Below are 15,611 nucleotides of genomic sequence, written 5' to 3'. Positions count from 1 at the left end.
AAGACCTCCAACCAACACTATACACCAGATACATCGACGACATTTTCTTTCTATGGACCCACGGCAAGGAATCACTAAAGAGACTACACGATAACATCAACAAGTTCCATCCCACCATCAAGCTCACCATGGACTACTCCTCAGAATCAGTTTCTTTCTTGGACACACGAATCTCCATCAAAGACGGGCACCTCAGCACCTCACTCTACCGCAAGCCCACGGACAACCTCACGATGCTCCACTTTTCCAGCTTCCACCCTAACCACGTCAAAGAGGCCATCCCCTATGGACAGGCCCTGCGAATACACAGGGTCTGCTCAGACGAGGAGGAACGCGATGGACACCTACAGATGCTGAAAGACGCCCTAGTAAGAACGGGATATGACGCTCGACTCATCGATCGACAGTTCCGACGGGCCACAGCAAAAAATCGCATAGACCTCCTCAGGAGACCAACACGGGACGCAACCAACAGAGTACCCTTTGTCGTCCAGTACTTCCCCGGAGCGGAGAAACTACGCCATGTTCTCCGCAGCCTTCAACATGTCATCAATGAGGACAAACACCTCGCTATGGCCATCCCCACACCTCCACTACTCGCCTTTAAACAGCCACCCAACCTCAAACAGACCATCGTTCGCAGCAAGTTACCCAGCTTTCAAGAGAACAGCGTCCACGACACCACACAACCCTGCCACGGTAACCTCTGCAAGACATGCCAGATCATCGACACAGATTCCACCATCACACGAGAGGACACCACCCACCAGGTGCATGGTTCATACTCCTGTGACTCGGCCAACGTTGTCTACCTCATACGTTGCAGGAAAGGATGCCCCAGAGCATGGTACATTGGCGAGACCATGCAGACGCTGCGACAACGGATGAACGGACACCGCGCAACAATCGCCAAACAGGAGGGTTCCCTCCCAGTCGGGGAACACTTCAGCAGTCATGGACATTCATCCACCGACCTTCAGGTAAACATACTCCAAGGCGGCCTTCGAGACACACGACAACGCAAAATCGTCGAGCAGAAATTGATAGCCAAGTTCCGCACCCATGAGGACGGCCTAAACCGGGATCTTGGGTTCATGTCACGCTACACGTTACCCCACCAGCGAACAAATGTTATCTGTTTTTAATATAATGGGTCATTTGATGGCTTTCTCTGCCTTCCGGATGTTTCTGCCTCTCTCTGTTTTTTTTTCCTGTTTGTTTTTTTGTTGAATGTGTATTCGGGGGTTCTGCAGGTGACACCTCTCTGTCTGAACACGGTGATTGCCTTGGCAACGGGCAGTTGCAGGGGCAGTCTGTAAACACCATGTATTGTTCTATATGTATAAATGCGTAGGCTTCAAGGAGCTCCTGAACATTTACCTGACGAAGGAGGAAGCCTCCGAAAGCTTGTGAATTTAAAATAAAATTGCTGGACTATAACTTGGTGTTGTAAAATTGTTTACAATTATCTGAAGTTGGTAGTTTTAGCACTGTGTTTTATCTGAAGTTGGTAGTTTTAGCACTGTGTTTTATCTGAAGTTGGTGGTGTTAGCACTGTGTTTTATCTGAATTTGGTCGTGTTAGCACTGTGTGTTATCTAAACTTGGTGCTATTAGCACTATGTTTTATCTGAAGTTTGTAGTGTCAGCACTTTGTTTTATCTGAAGTTGGTAGTGACAGCACTGTTTTTCTCTGTAGTTGGTCGTTTTAGCACTGTGTTTTACCTGAAGTTGGTGGTGTTAGCACTGTGTTTTCTCTGAAGTTGGTCGTGTTCGCACTGTGTTTTATCTGAAGTTGCTAATGTTAGCACTGTGTTTTATCTGAAGTTGGTGGTGTTAGCACTGTTGTTTATCTGAAGTTGGTGGTGTTACCACTGTGTTTTATCTGAAGTTGGTCGTGTTAGCACTGTGTTTTATCTGAAGTTGCTAATGTTAGCACTGTGTTTTATCTGAAGTTGGTGGTGTTAGCAGTGTGTTTTATCTGAAGTTGGTCGTGTTCGCACTGTGTTTTATCTGAAGTTGCTAATGTTAGCACTGTCTTTTATCTGAAGTTGGTGGTGTTTCCTCTGTGTTTTATTTGAGATTGTTCGTGTTAGCACTGTGTGATATCTGAAGTTGGTTGTGTTAACACTGTGTTTTAGCTGAATTTCGTAGTGTTAACAGTGTGTTTTATCTGAAGTTGGTCGTGTTGGCACTGTGTGTTATCCGAACTTGGTGGAGTTAGCATTGTGTTTTATCTGAAGTTAGTATTGTTAGCACTGTGTTTTATCTGAAGTTGGTAGTGTCAGCACTGTGTTTTATCTGAAGTTGGTGTTGTTAGCACTGTGTTATCTGAAGTTGGCAGTGTTAGCACTGTTTTTTATCTGAAGTTGGTAGTTTTAGCACTTTGTTTCATCTGAAGTTAGTGGTGTTAGCACTGTGTTTTATCTGAATTTGGTCGTGTTCGCACTGTGTGTTATCTAAACTTGGTGCTATTAGCACTGTGTTTTATCTGAAGTTGATATTGTTACCACTGTGTTTTATTTGAGGTTGATCGTGTTAGCACTGTGTGTTATCTGCAGTTGGTAGTGTTAACACTGTGTTTTCTTTGAAGTTGGTAGTGTTTGCACTGTGTTTTATCTAAAGTTGTTCGTGTTAGCACTCGCTGGCGCCTTCCCCAAATTGGTCTCCACTCGCTGGGTCGTCCGAAATTGCTCTCCATTGTATCGCGCCTTCTTGAAAATGGTCTCCGCTCGCTGGCACCGTCCCCAAATTGGTCTCCACTCGCTAGGGCCATCCACAAATTGGACTCCACTCACTGACGCTGTCCCCAAATTGTTCTCCAGGTGGAGACGAATTTTGGGATGGCGCCAGTGAGTGGAAACCAATTTGAGGACAGCGCCAGTGAGTGGAGATTAATTTGGGGACGGCCCAAGAGAGTGGAGACGAATTTGGCGATGGCAACAACGAGCGGAGCCCAATTTCGGGATGGCGCCAGCGAGTGGAGACCAATTAGGGGACTGCGCCACAAGTGGAGACGTTTTGTGGATGGCCCTTTCGAGTGCAGACGATTTTGGGGATGGCGCCAGTGATTAGAGACCAATTTGGGGATGGCGCCAGCGAATGGAGACCAATTTGGGGATGGCGCCGGCGAGTTGAGACCAATTTGGGGATGGGGCCAGCAAGTGGTGACCAATTTGTGATCTGCGCCAGCGAGTGGAGACCAATTTGCGGAATGCGCCAGCAAGTGAAGGCGAATTTGGGGACGGCGAGAGCGAGTGGAGACGAATTTGGGGATGGCGCCAATGAGAAGAGACGAAATTGGGAACCGCGCCAGTGAGCGGAGACCAATTTGGGAATGGCGGCAGGGAGTGGAGACTAATTTGGGGATGGCCCTTGCGAGTGGAGACGAATTTGGGGACGGCGCCAGTGAGTGGAGACGAATTTGGGGATGGCACAAGCCAATGGAGACGAATTTGGGGACGGCCCTAGTGAGTGGAGACGAATTTGGGGATGGCGCCAATGAGAAGTGATGAAATTGGGAACCGCGCCAGCGAGCGGAGACCAATTTGGGAATGGCGCCAGCAAGTGGAGACCAATTTGGGAATGGCGCCAGCGAGTTGAGACCAAATTGGTTTCCACTCCCTTACGCCATCCCCAAATTGGTCTCCACTCGCTGGCGCTGTCCCCAAATTGGTCTACACTAGCAAGGGCCGTCCCCAAATTGGTCTCCACTCCCTTGCTCCATCCCCAAATTGGTCTCCACTCGCTGGCGCAGACCACAAATTGGTTTCCACTCGCTGGCACCATACCCAAATTGGTCTCCTCCTGGTTGAGCCACTCCCAAATTCATCTCTACTCCCCGGCGCCTTCCCCAAATTGGTCCCAACTCGCTGGCACCGTCCCCATATTCATCTCCACTCCCTGCCACCGTCCCCAAATTGGTCCCCACTCGCCGGTGCCGGCCCCAAATTGGTCCATATTCACCAGCACCGTCTCTCCTTGCTGGCGCCATCCTCAAATTGGTCTCCACTCTCACACCGTCCCCAAATTGGTTTCCACTCGCTGGCGCCATCACCAGCATGGTCGCCACAATCTGGTTCCAATCTCTCGTGCTGTCCCCAAATTGGTTTCCACTCCCTTACGCCATCCCCAAATTGGTCTCCTCTCGCTGGCACCATCCCCAAATTGGTCTCCTCTCGCTGGCGCCATGCCCAAATTAATCTCCACACCCCGCCGCTGTCCCCAAATTGGTCCCCACTCGCTGGCGACGACACCAAATTGGTCTCCACTCGGTGGCTCGGTCCCTAAATTGGTCTGGTCTCCACTCCCTTGCTCCATCCCCAAATTGGTCTCTACTCGCTGGCGCAGACCACAAATTGGTTTCCACTTCCTGGCGCCATCCCCAAATTGGTCTCCACTCGCTGGTGCCATCCCCAAAAGAGATGCAAGAACAGAGAAAGGGCCCGCACCGGAGGGGGCCCGCCGCACGTGGTCGATCTGACCGATGCAGAGGTGGAGGCGCTCGACCTCGCCGGCACGCAACATTGCCTCTCCGTGGCGGATGGCGAGTCTGTCGCTGCAGAAACGGCCGGTTAGGGAAAGCTGACACTCAACACCCATGATCGCGAGTGACCGTATCATCACCTGGCATCAGGCGCACCGTAACGTTTGTGCACATGCCTCATAGTGCCCCCTGTTCCCTTGCAGGGCCGTCTGCGAGCGCTGTGTGTGAGGAGGGCGATTCCTCTGAGGGTGCATCGTCACATCTGAGCCAACCATCCACCAGCGCAGAAACACGCACCTCGGTGGGTCCCCCTCGCCAACTAGTTGGGGTTGCACATGGTGATTCACCGCGCACGTGTGAGCATGAGCAGACCCTGGTGGCAGGGGCAGCCGTGGAGGGTCCGCGTCGGTGGGAGCACTCATCTCCAGGCTCTGCTCAGCCGGACCCAGATGCTGAACCCCAGGGGCCACCAGTGAAAAGGAGAGTCGTCGAGGGGCACCAGCACATTGCCGAGGTACTGGGAGAGGTGCCGCGCGCATTGTCCACGATCGCGCAGGTGATGGAGGAGTCCAACTCCTGCATGCAGGCACAGGAGGGTACCGGCGACACAGTGTCGTGGGTAGGTGCAGGAGCGTCTGCGGTGGAGGACAGGCTAGCCTCCCTCAAGCATCACGCACAGCTCAACATCGAGTCCGTGCAGGCCCTGACAACGGCTGTTCGGATTCAGGCTGAGCAACATTCCGCCGCCATAAACAGGCTGACGGATACACTGGAGGTGGCCTTGCAAGGCCTCACACATGCCATCCAAACTGTCGTCCAGCAGGGTGGAAGGGGTGATGTGGGCCGAGGCCATGAGAGGGATGATGGTGAACGGGGACGTGGAAGCGGGGACGCTACTCAAGGTGCCCCCACATCTCACCCGTTGCCCCCCTCTCAACCAGTACCCGCAATGGTGCCTCCTCTCCAGGTGGCCGAGTCTGCCCCTGCCCCAGTGCAGGAGGAGCAGTCTGTGGAGGTGCCCTCACGGGCACCGAAACCCAGGGGGCGTCGGCCCAAAGCATCTACCCGGTCAGGTCACGAACAAGAGCAACCTGCCACCACCTCTGCTGGAGCCACAGGGGTAGCACCACGTAGGGGTTCCCGTAAACGTAAGCCAAAGGCGTTATAAGCACAAAGGGAATGCACCAGGGTGTCTGTCAATTTGTAATGTTTTTGTTTATAGTCGTTCACTAAGTACAGAATAAACACAATCGTTCTCACCACTCCTGCCACCTCTCGTCCATTCTTCTGCGGCCTGTGCAATAGGTCCATTCCGTGCAGGCCATCATGACGACGAACACCTGGTCCCGCCCATTGGGCACACTGCTGTGGGTGCAGGAGTACTGGTGACACCCTTCTGTGGAGGGGGCTGGTATGGCCCCTCGTCTGTGCACGTGATGAGATTTGAACGCCTCAGACTGTCTGATCCTAGGAGAACCGTTGACATATGAGTGCCTTCCTGGCCTGGCGAGCATCCTGGTGAGCTGGTGTTCGGCCCATGGGTCGTTCCTCATCCTCCCGCGCGTCCTCCTCCACCTCCTCCTCCTCCTCCACCTCCTCCTCCTCATCATCGTCGTCCTCAATGTGGGTGGCGGGTGTGGATGGGGCCTCCTCCAGTGGCACCCCTCTCTGTTGGGCCATGTTGTGCAGGGCACAGCAGACAACTATAATTCGTCCCACTCTGAGTGGCGTGTATTGGAGCGCTCCCCCAGAACGATCAAGGCACCTGAAGCGCATCTTGAGCAGCCCTATGGTCTGCTCAATTGTAGACCTAGTAGCAGTGTGGCTGTCATTGTATCGACGCTCCGGCTCGGTGATGGGGTTCCTCAGAGGTGTCGTGAGCCACGTGTGCAGGGGATATCCCTTGTCGCAGAGGAGCCAGCCGTTGCCGGTGTTGGGTGCCTGCAGGATGGGCGGGACGGTGGACTCCCTGAGGACGAAGGCATCGTGGCAGCTGCCGGGGTATCTGGCGCACACGTGTAGGAATCTCTGGCGGTGGTCACAGATGAGCTGGGCGTTCATGGAGTGATACCCCTTCCTGTTGATGAACAGTCCTAGCTCATGTGTAGGTGCCCGTATTGCTATGTGGGTGCAGTCGATTACACCCTGCACCCGTGGGAAGCCAGCCACAGCATGGAATCCAACCGCCCTCTCCGTCTGGCTGCGGTCATCCATGGCGAAGTTAATGTAGTGGGAGGCCCTGTGGAACAACCCATCGGTGACCTGCCTTATGCACTTGTGTGCAGAGGACTGACAGACCCCGGTGATGTCCCCGGTAGCACCCTGGAAGGATCCGGAGGCGAAGAAGTTGAGGGCAGTGGTGACTTTGACGGTGACGGGTAAAAAGATGCTGCTTGGTCCATCCGGGAGCAGCTCGTCGTTAAGGAGGCTGCAGATGTTGGCGACTACCTGGCGAGTGACTCTGAGCCTCCGTATGCACTGCTCCTCGGAGAGGTCCATGAAGCTGAGCCTCGGTCTGTAGACCCTGTGCGGAGGGTAGTGCCTCCTGCGACGCATCTCTCTCTGCGGTTGCCCTCCCTCCTGCTGTGCAGGTGGGTGTGCCGCAGCACCGTGTTGGGGGGCTCCACATCGATGAGGCGGACGGCGTGGACTGCGAGGCTGCTTTTTTTTTATTCGTTCACGAGATGTGGGCGTCGCTGGCGAGGCCAGCATTTATTGCCCATCCCTAATTGCCCTCGAGAAGGTGGTGGTGAGCCGCCTTCTTGAACCGCTGCAGTCCGTGTGGTGACGGTTCTCCCACAGTGCTGTTAGGAAGGAAGTTCGAGGATTTTGACCCAGCGACGATGAAGGAACGGCGATATATTTCCAAGTCGGGATGGTGTGTGACTTGGAGGGGAACGTGCAGGTGGTGTTGTTCCCATGCGCCTGCTGCTCTTGTCCTTCTCAGTGGTAGATGTCACGGGTTTGGGTGGTCCTGGCGGAACCCAAACTGAGCATCGGTGAGCAGGTTATTGGTGAGTAAGTGCCGCTTGATAGCACTGTCGACGACACCTTCCATCACTTTGCTGATGATTGAGAGTAGACTGATGGGGCGGTAATTGGCCGGATTGTATTTGTCCTGCTTTTTGTGGACAGGACATACCTGGGCAATTTTCCACATTGTCGGGTGGATGCCGGTGTTGTAGCTGTACTGGAACAGCTTGGCTAGAGGCGCAGCTAGTTCTGGAGCACAAGTCTTCAGCACTACAGCTAGGATCTTGTCGGGGCCCATAGCCTTTGCTGGTGATGCTGTTCGTCCTCCGAGGATGTCGAAGCGGCCCCCATCTGTCAGGTGTTGGTCTGAGGGGTTGGGCACGGTAGGTAGATGTTTCCTCGCACTGGGGCTGCAGTTCCACGTCGGTGTAACTTCTGGCTTGGAGGGGGGTGGTGGAGGGCAGGCGTTGCCCTATGTGACGGAGTGGCCTCCTGCGTTGGTGAGGGGTCTCCCCCCACCTGTGGAGTGCACCTTGGCAACTGCCACAGGCTGCTGGCTGCAACACGTCCGTTTGGAGTGAGACTGTTTCCCCCAGTATGTGAAACAGTCTCGGTTGAAGGTAAAATCCCACACTTCCTAATAAGACAGCTGAATCAGGTCATTTAATGACCTGAAATAGCTAGATAAATACTGTCAAGTGGCCTCCCGCTGGCTTTAATTGCCTGCGGGATTCCCACCAGCGGGGGCTGCGCACGCACCCCCGCACGTCAGCGCGGAACCCGGAATTGGGCGGGATCGAGGCGGGATCCCGTTCCGCTCCGGGTTTTCACGATTTTCGGGGCCCCCCCGCCAGGAACGCATCCGATAGTGGGTGCTAAAATCGGGCCCAAGGTGCTGGAATTACCACAGATAACTATTATAATATTAGACACAAGGTGCTGTGATCAGCACTTAACTATTGTAATAATGGACACACAGTGCTGGAATTAGCACATAACAGTTATAATAATAGACACAAGGCGGTGTATTTCACACATTATTCTGATAACAGTAGACACAAGGTGCTTGAATTAGCACATAATGATCATAAAAATAGACACAAGGCGGTTTAATTTGCACATAACTACTACAATAATTGATGCAAAGTGCTGGAATGAGCACATAACTATTCTAATAAACGACACAAGGTGCTGGAATTAGCACACATAACTACTACAATAATTGATACAACGTGCTGGAATTCGCACATAACTATTCTAATAAACGACACAAGGTGCTGGAATTAGCACACAACTATTATAATAATAGACACAAGGTGCTGGAATTCGCACATAACTATTCTAATAAACAACACAAGGTGCTGGAATTAGCACACAACTATTATAATAATAGACACAAGGTGCTGGAATTAGCACATAACATTTACGAAAATAGACGCAAGATGCTGGATTTAGCACACATAACTACAATAATAATAGACACAAGGTGCTGGAATTAGCACACATAACTACTACAATAATTGATACAACGTGCTGGAATTCGCACATAACTGTTCTAATAAATGATACAAGGTGCTGGAATTAGCACACATAACTCCTATAATAATAGACACAAGGTGCTGGAATTAGGACATAACGATTATAACAACAGACACAAAGCGGTGTAATTCGGACATTATCATTATAATATTAGACACAAGATGCAGGAATTTGCATACAAAACTATTCTAATCAAAGACAGAAGGCGTTGGAATTAGCACATAACTGTTATAATAACAGACACAAGGTGATTGAATTGGCACATAATTATTATAATAATAGACACAAGGTGCTGGAATTAGCACATAACGATTATAATAATAGACACAAGGCGGTGTAATTCACACATTTTTCTAATAATAATAGACACAAGGTGATGGAATTAGCACAGATAACCATTATAAAAATAGATACAAGGTGCTGTGATTGGCACATATCTATTATTATAATAGACACAAGGTGCTGGAATTAGCCCACATAACTATTCTCATAATAGACAGAAGGTGCTGGGATTAGCACATAACTACGATAATAGCAGACACAAGGTGCTGGAATGAGCACATAACGATTAAAATAATAGACACAAGGCGGTGTAATTTGCACATTATTCTTATAATAATAGACACAAGGGGGTCGATTTTACCGTCGGGTTTCCTGTGGGTTTCCAGTGGGGGGGCCCCGAAAATCCCGATATCCAGTCACGTGACCGGATCGCGCCACGATCCCGACCACTTCCGGGTTCCCCGATGACGTGCGGGGCTGCGTGCGTGGCCCCCGCTGGTGGGAATCCCGCAGGCAATTAAAGCCAGCGGGGTTCCACTTGAGAGTACTTACCTTGCTTGTTGAGGTCATTAAATGAGCTGAATCAGCTGTCAAAACAGGAAGTGTGGGATTTTACCTTCAACGCAGAGTGTTTCACACACTGGGGGAAACAGTCTCCCTCCAACCAGACGTGTTGCAGCCAGCAGCCTGTGGCAGCTGCCAAGGTGCACTCCACAGGGGTTGGGGGGGGAGAGCCCTCACCCACGCAGGAGGCCACCGCGTCACATAGGGCAACCCCTGCCCCCCACCACCCCCCGCCAAGCCAGAGGACAGACTGACGCGAAACCGCAGCCCCAGTCTGAGGAACCACCCACCTACCCTGCACAACCCCTCAGACCAACACCTGCCAGATGGGTGGTGCGTGGACACCCTCGGAGGACGAACAGCATGACCAGCCCCAGCAGCCTCGCAGTCCACGCCGTCCGCCGCAGAGACGTGGAGCCCCCCAACACGGTGCTGTGGCACGCCCACCTGCACAGCAGGAGGGAGGACAACCGCAGAGAGAGACGCATCGCAGAGGGCACTACCCTCGCCACAGGGTCCACAGACCGAGGCGCAGCTCCCCGGACCTCTCCGAGCAGCAGTGCACACAGAGGCGCAGATTCACTCGACATGTAGTCGTGGAGATCTGCAGGCTCTTTCATGCCGAGCTGCTCCTGGCTGGCCCTAGCACCATCTGCTTACCTGTCACTGCCAAAGTCACCTCTGCCCTCCACAACTTCTCCTCCGCATCCTTCCAGGGTGCAGCCGGGTACACCGCCGATGTCTCTCAGTGGTCTGCGCGGAAGAGCCCTGCAAATACACCTACACCTACTCTGCAGTAACACAATGGGTGGCATCAGTGGTGGGTCCTCATAGTGATACCCAGGAGCGGGCATTATTGGACACAACAGACAGGATTCGCGGAGACATGGCAGTGGTGGTGCCAATATAATGTGTGATGTTTGTTGCTCTGAAATTCAATATAGGTAACACCCATGGCAAACCCTCAGACACCCTTGTGCATCCCCTTCATGCTCACGACACGTTTGCCTGACGCTGCCTACTGCACATATGTGATGCATGCCCTGTGGCTGCAGCACAGGTGGTGGCAGGTTGAGTGAGGCTGGCCGTGAGGGAGATGCACGAGAGGGTGAGTATGGGATAGAGCCATGAGATTGTATGAGGATTGGGTTGCGTGTTAGTGGCGGGTGAGTACTGGCGAGGTGAGTAAGTGCAGGTAAGATGAGGATGGGGTTTGAGTGGGTATGAGGGGTGATGTGACAGAGTAATGTTGGCGGTGCCGAAGGAGATGTGGGGTGGGGGCAGTGTTGTGGCAGACAGAGTGTAGGGGAAAGACTACGTGTTCTCACTGTGGCTGACCTACTGAGGTCATTGGAGCGCCTCCTGCACTGTATGCAGGTGGGCGATATGTTGGTGGCGCAGGTGACCCCCTCTGCCACCTCGAGCCAGGCCTTCTTGGTGGCAGAGGCAAGCCGCTTCCTCCCGCCCGCCGGGTGGAAGATCTCTGTCCTCCCCCTCCTCCACACCCCATCTGGTGATACCTGGGCTGAGGCATCATTAAACTGGGAGCAGCCTTCCCCCTGGGCTGCTTCATGCTGTAATTTGTTCCATTGGTTGCAGCATCTGTCAGTGGAGGACTGCCCCTTTAACTAGAGAGCCTCCAGCTGACAGATCGTACTGCGCATGCGCAGCCCGCCCGACGCACAGACCAGCAGCGCGGACCCCGGAGGAGCAGGTAATTGGATCCAATTAGTGGATTGCCTGCTACGATCGCGCGGGCAACCCACTAATTTCACCGGGCGCGGAGGCCACGCTCCCGAAACCCAACCCGCAGGAAACCCGCAGGCCTGGTAAAATCAGGCCCAAGGTGATGAAATTAGCACAGATAACTATTATAATAATTGATACAAGGTGCTGGAATTAGCACGTAACAATGATAATGACAGTCATAAGGTGATGGAATTAGCACATAACTATTACAATAATATGCAGAAAGTGCTGGAATTAGCACATAATGAATATAACAATAGACACAAAGCGGTGTAATTCGTACATTATTCTTATAATAATAGACACAAGATGCTGGAATTAGCACACATAACTATTATAATAATAGACACAAGGTGCTTCAGTTAGCACATAACCATTATAATAATGGACACATTGTGCTGTAATTAGCATATAACGGTTCCTATAAAAGACACAAGGTGCTGGAATTAGCACATAACAATTATAATAATAGACAAGGTGCTGGAATTAGCACACATAACTACTATATTAGCAGAGACAAGGTGCTGGAATTAGCCCATAAAATTTATAATAATAGACACAAAGCGGTGTAATTCGCACATTATTCTGATAATAATAGACACAATGTGCTGGAATTAGCACACATTTATTATAATAAACAGACACAAGGTGCTGGAATTACCACAGATAACTATTATAATACTACACACAATGTGCTGGAATTAGCACATAACTATTATAGTAATAGACACAAGGTGCTGGAATTAGCACATAACAATGATAATAACAGTCATAAGGTGATGGAATTAGCACATATTGATTATAACAATAGACACAAGGCGGTGTAATTCATACATTATTCTTATAACAATAGACACAAGGTGCTGTGAGTAACACATAACTATTCTAATAATAAATGTAAGGAATCTTACAACACCAGGTTATAGTCCAACAAATTTATTTTAAAATCACAAGCTTTCGGAGATTATCTCCTTCGTCAGATGAATGAATGAAAAGGTTCTCAAATCGCATATCTTATACTATGTTGGGACAGCATCACACCAATCAAAAGGTGTCGTTGTTATTCAAACAGGCCAGTCACGGAGAACAGCACGTCCCAGTACACTAGATATACATTGTGTCTATTACACAGGCAGGCAGAAAGAAACTCAAAATGGCAGAGAGAGAGAGGGAGAGAGAGAGAGAATTTTTAAAAACATATAATTTTTTCCCCCTTTTTGCTGGTGGGGTTACGTGTAGCGTGACATGAACCCAAGATCCCGGTTGAGGCCGTCCTCATGGGTGCGGAACTTGGCTATCAACTTCTGCTCGACGATTTTGCGTTGTCGTGTGTCTCGAAGGCCGCCTTGGAGAACGCTTACCCGAAGATCGGTGGCTGAATGTCCTTGACTGCTAAAGTGTTCCCCGACTGGGAGGGAACCCTCCTGTTTGGCGATTGTTGCGCGGTGTCCGTTCATCCGTTGTCGCAGCGTCTGCATGGTCTCGCCAATGTACCATGCTCCGGGGCATCCTTTCCTGCAACGTATGAGGTAGACAACGTTGGCCGAGTCACAGGAGTATGAACCATGTACCTGGTGGGTGGTGTTCGAAACCAAGATAGAGTCCATACTCTCAACCTGTACTCAGGACACAGCAGACCAGCTGCGATATACCGCCAAACAGACGAGGCAACGGAACTACGCTGCCTACATGAAAACCAAGAGCAGGAAGCTTGAGAAACTCGGCATCACCACCAGCATCAACCAAGCCTCCCCCGGTACCACGGTTACAACCACAGGGAAGTCTATCATCAATTTGTCCGACCACACCCTTCAACCAGACGAAATCGAGGTTCTCAGCCGAGGGCTCAATTTCTGCCCCACCACCAAAATGGACCCCATTAGTCTCGCGGCGGACACAGAGGAATTCATCAGGAGAATGAGGCTCCGGGAATTCTACCACAACCCCAAGATTTCAACAGCGAACCCAATGAGACAATCAATGATCCAGAACAGCAGACAGAGGGATCCACGGTACAGCAACCGAAGAGGAAAGAGTCAAACTGGACTCCTCCGGAGGGTCGCTACCCTCAGCTTGATATGTATGCTCAAGCTGTCAGGAAATGCGTCAATGCCAGATTCATCAGGCGCACTCAGAAGACAGTCCAGAATGTCACCCGAGCGCAACGCCATCAACGCTCTCAAGACCAACCGCAACATCGTCATCAAACCAGCGGACAAAGGAGGAGCCATCGTCATACAGAACAGAACGGACTATTGCAAAGAAGCATACCGACAACTGGACAACCAGGAACACTACAGACGGTTACCCGCAGATCCGACCAAAGAACACACCCACCAGCTCAACAAACTGATCAAGACCTTCGATCCAGACCTTCAAAGCATCCTACGCACTCTCATCCCACGTACTCCCCGCGAGGGAGACTTCTACTGCCTCCCAAAGATACACAAAGCAAACACACCCGGACGTCCTATCGTATCAGGCAACTGAACCCTGTGTGAGAACCTCTCTGGATACATCGAGGGCATCCTGAAACCCATCGTACAAGGAACCCCCAGCTTCTGTCGCGACACTACAGACTTCCTACAAAAACTCAGCACCCACGGACCAGTTGAACCAGGAACACTTCTCACCACGATGGACGTCTCGGCACTCTACACCAGTATCCCCCACGATGACGGCATCGCTGCAACAGCCTCAGTACTCAACACCAACAACAGCCAATCTCCAGACGCCATCCTACAACTCATCCGCTTCATCCTGGATCACAATGTCTTCACCTTCGATAACCAGTTCTTTACCCAAACACACGGAACAGCCATGGGGACCAAATTCGCACCCCAATACGCCAACATTTTCATGCACAAGTTCGAGCACGACTTCTTCACTGCACAGGACCTCCAACCAACACTATACACCAGATACATCGACGACATTTTCTTCCTATGGACCCACGGCGAAGAATCACTGAAGAGACTACACGATAACATCAACAAGTTCCATCCCACCATCAAACTCACCATGGACTACTCCTCAGAATCGGTTTCTTTCTTGGACACACAAATCTCCATCAAAGACGGGCACCTCAGCACCTCACTCTACCGCAAGCCCACGGACAACCTCACGATGCTCCACTTTTCCAGCTTCCACCCCAACCACGTCAAAGAGGCCATCCCCTATGGACAGGCCCTACGAATACACAGGGTCTGCTCAGACGAGGAGGAACGCGATGGACACCTACAGACGCTGAAAGACGCCCTAGTAAGAACGGGATATGACGCTCGACTTGTCGATCGACAGTTCCGACGGGCCACAGCGAAGAATCGCATAGACCTCCTCAGAAGACAAACACGGGACGCAACCAACAGAGTACCCTTCGTCGTCCAGTACTTCCCTGGAGCGGAGAAACTACACCATGTTCTCCGCAGCCTTCAACATGTCATCGATGACGACGAACACCTCGCTAAGGCCATCCCCACGCCTCCACTGCTCGCCTTTAAACAGCCACCCAACCTCAAACAGACCATCGTTCGCAGCAAGTTACCCAGTTTTCAGGAGAACAGCGTCCACGACACCACACAACCCTGCCACGGCAACCTCTGCAAGACATGCCAGATCATCGACACGGATACCACCATCACACGAGAGGACACCACCCACCAGGTACATGGTTCATACTCCTGTGACTCGGCCAACGTTGTTTACCTCATACGTTGCAGGAAAGGATGCCCCAGAGCATGGTACATTGGCGAGACCATGCAGACGCTGCGACAACGGATGAACGGACACCGCGCAACAATCGCCAAACAGGAGGGTTCCCTCCCAGTCGGGGAACACTTTAGCAGTCAAGGACATTCAGCCACCGATCTTCGGGTAAGCGTTCTCCAAGGCGGCCTTCGAGACACACGACAACGCAAAATCGTCGAGCAGAAGTTGATAGCCAAGTTCCGCACCCATGAGGACGGCCTCAACCGGGATCTTGGGTTCATGTCATGCTACACGTAACCCCACCAGCAAAA

Source organism: Heptranchias perlo, chromosome 41 (genome assembly GCF_035084215.1).
Source record: "Heptranchias perlo isolate sHepPer1 chromosome 41, sHepPer1.hap1, whole genome shotgun sequence".
NCBI classification, from domain to species: Eukaryota; Metazoa; Chordata; class Chondrichthyes; order Hexanchiformes; family Hexanchidae; genus Heptranchias; species Heptranchias perlo.
The sequence above is the reverse complement of the archived record's forward strand: the minus strand, read 5'-3'. Positions refer to the sequence as shown.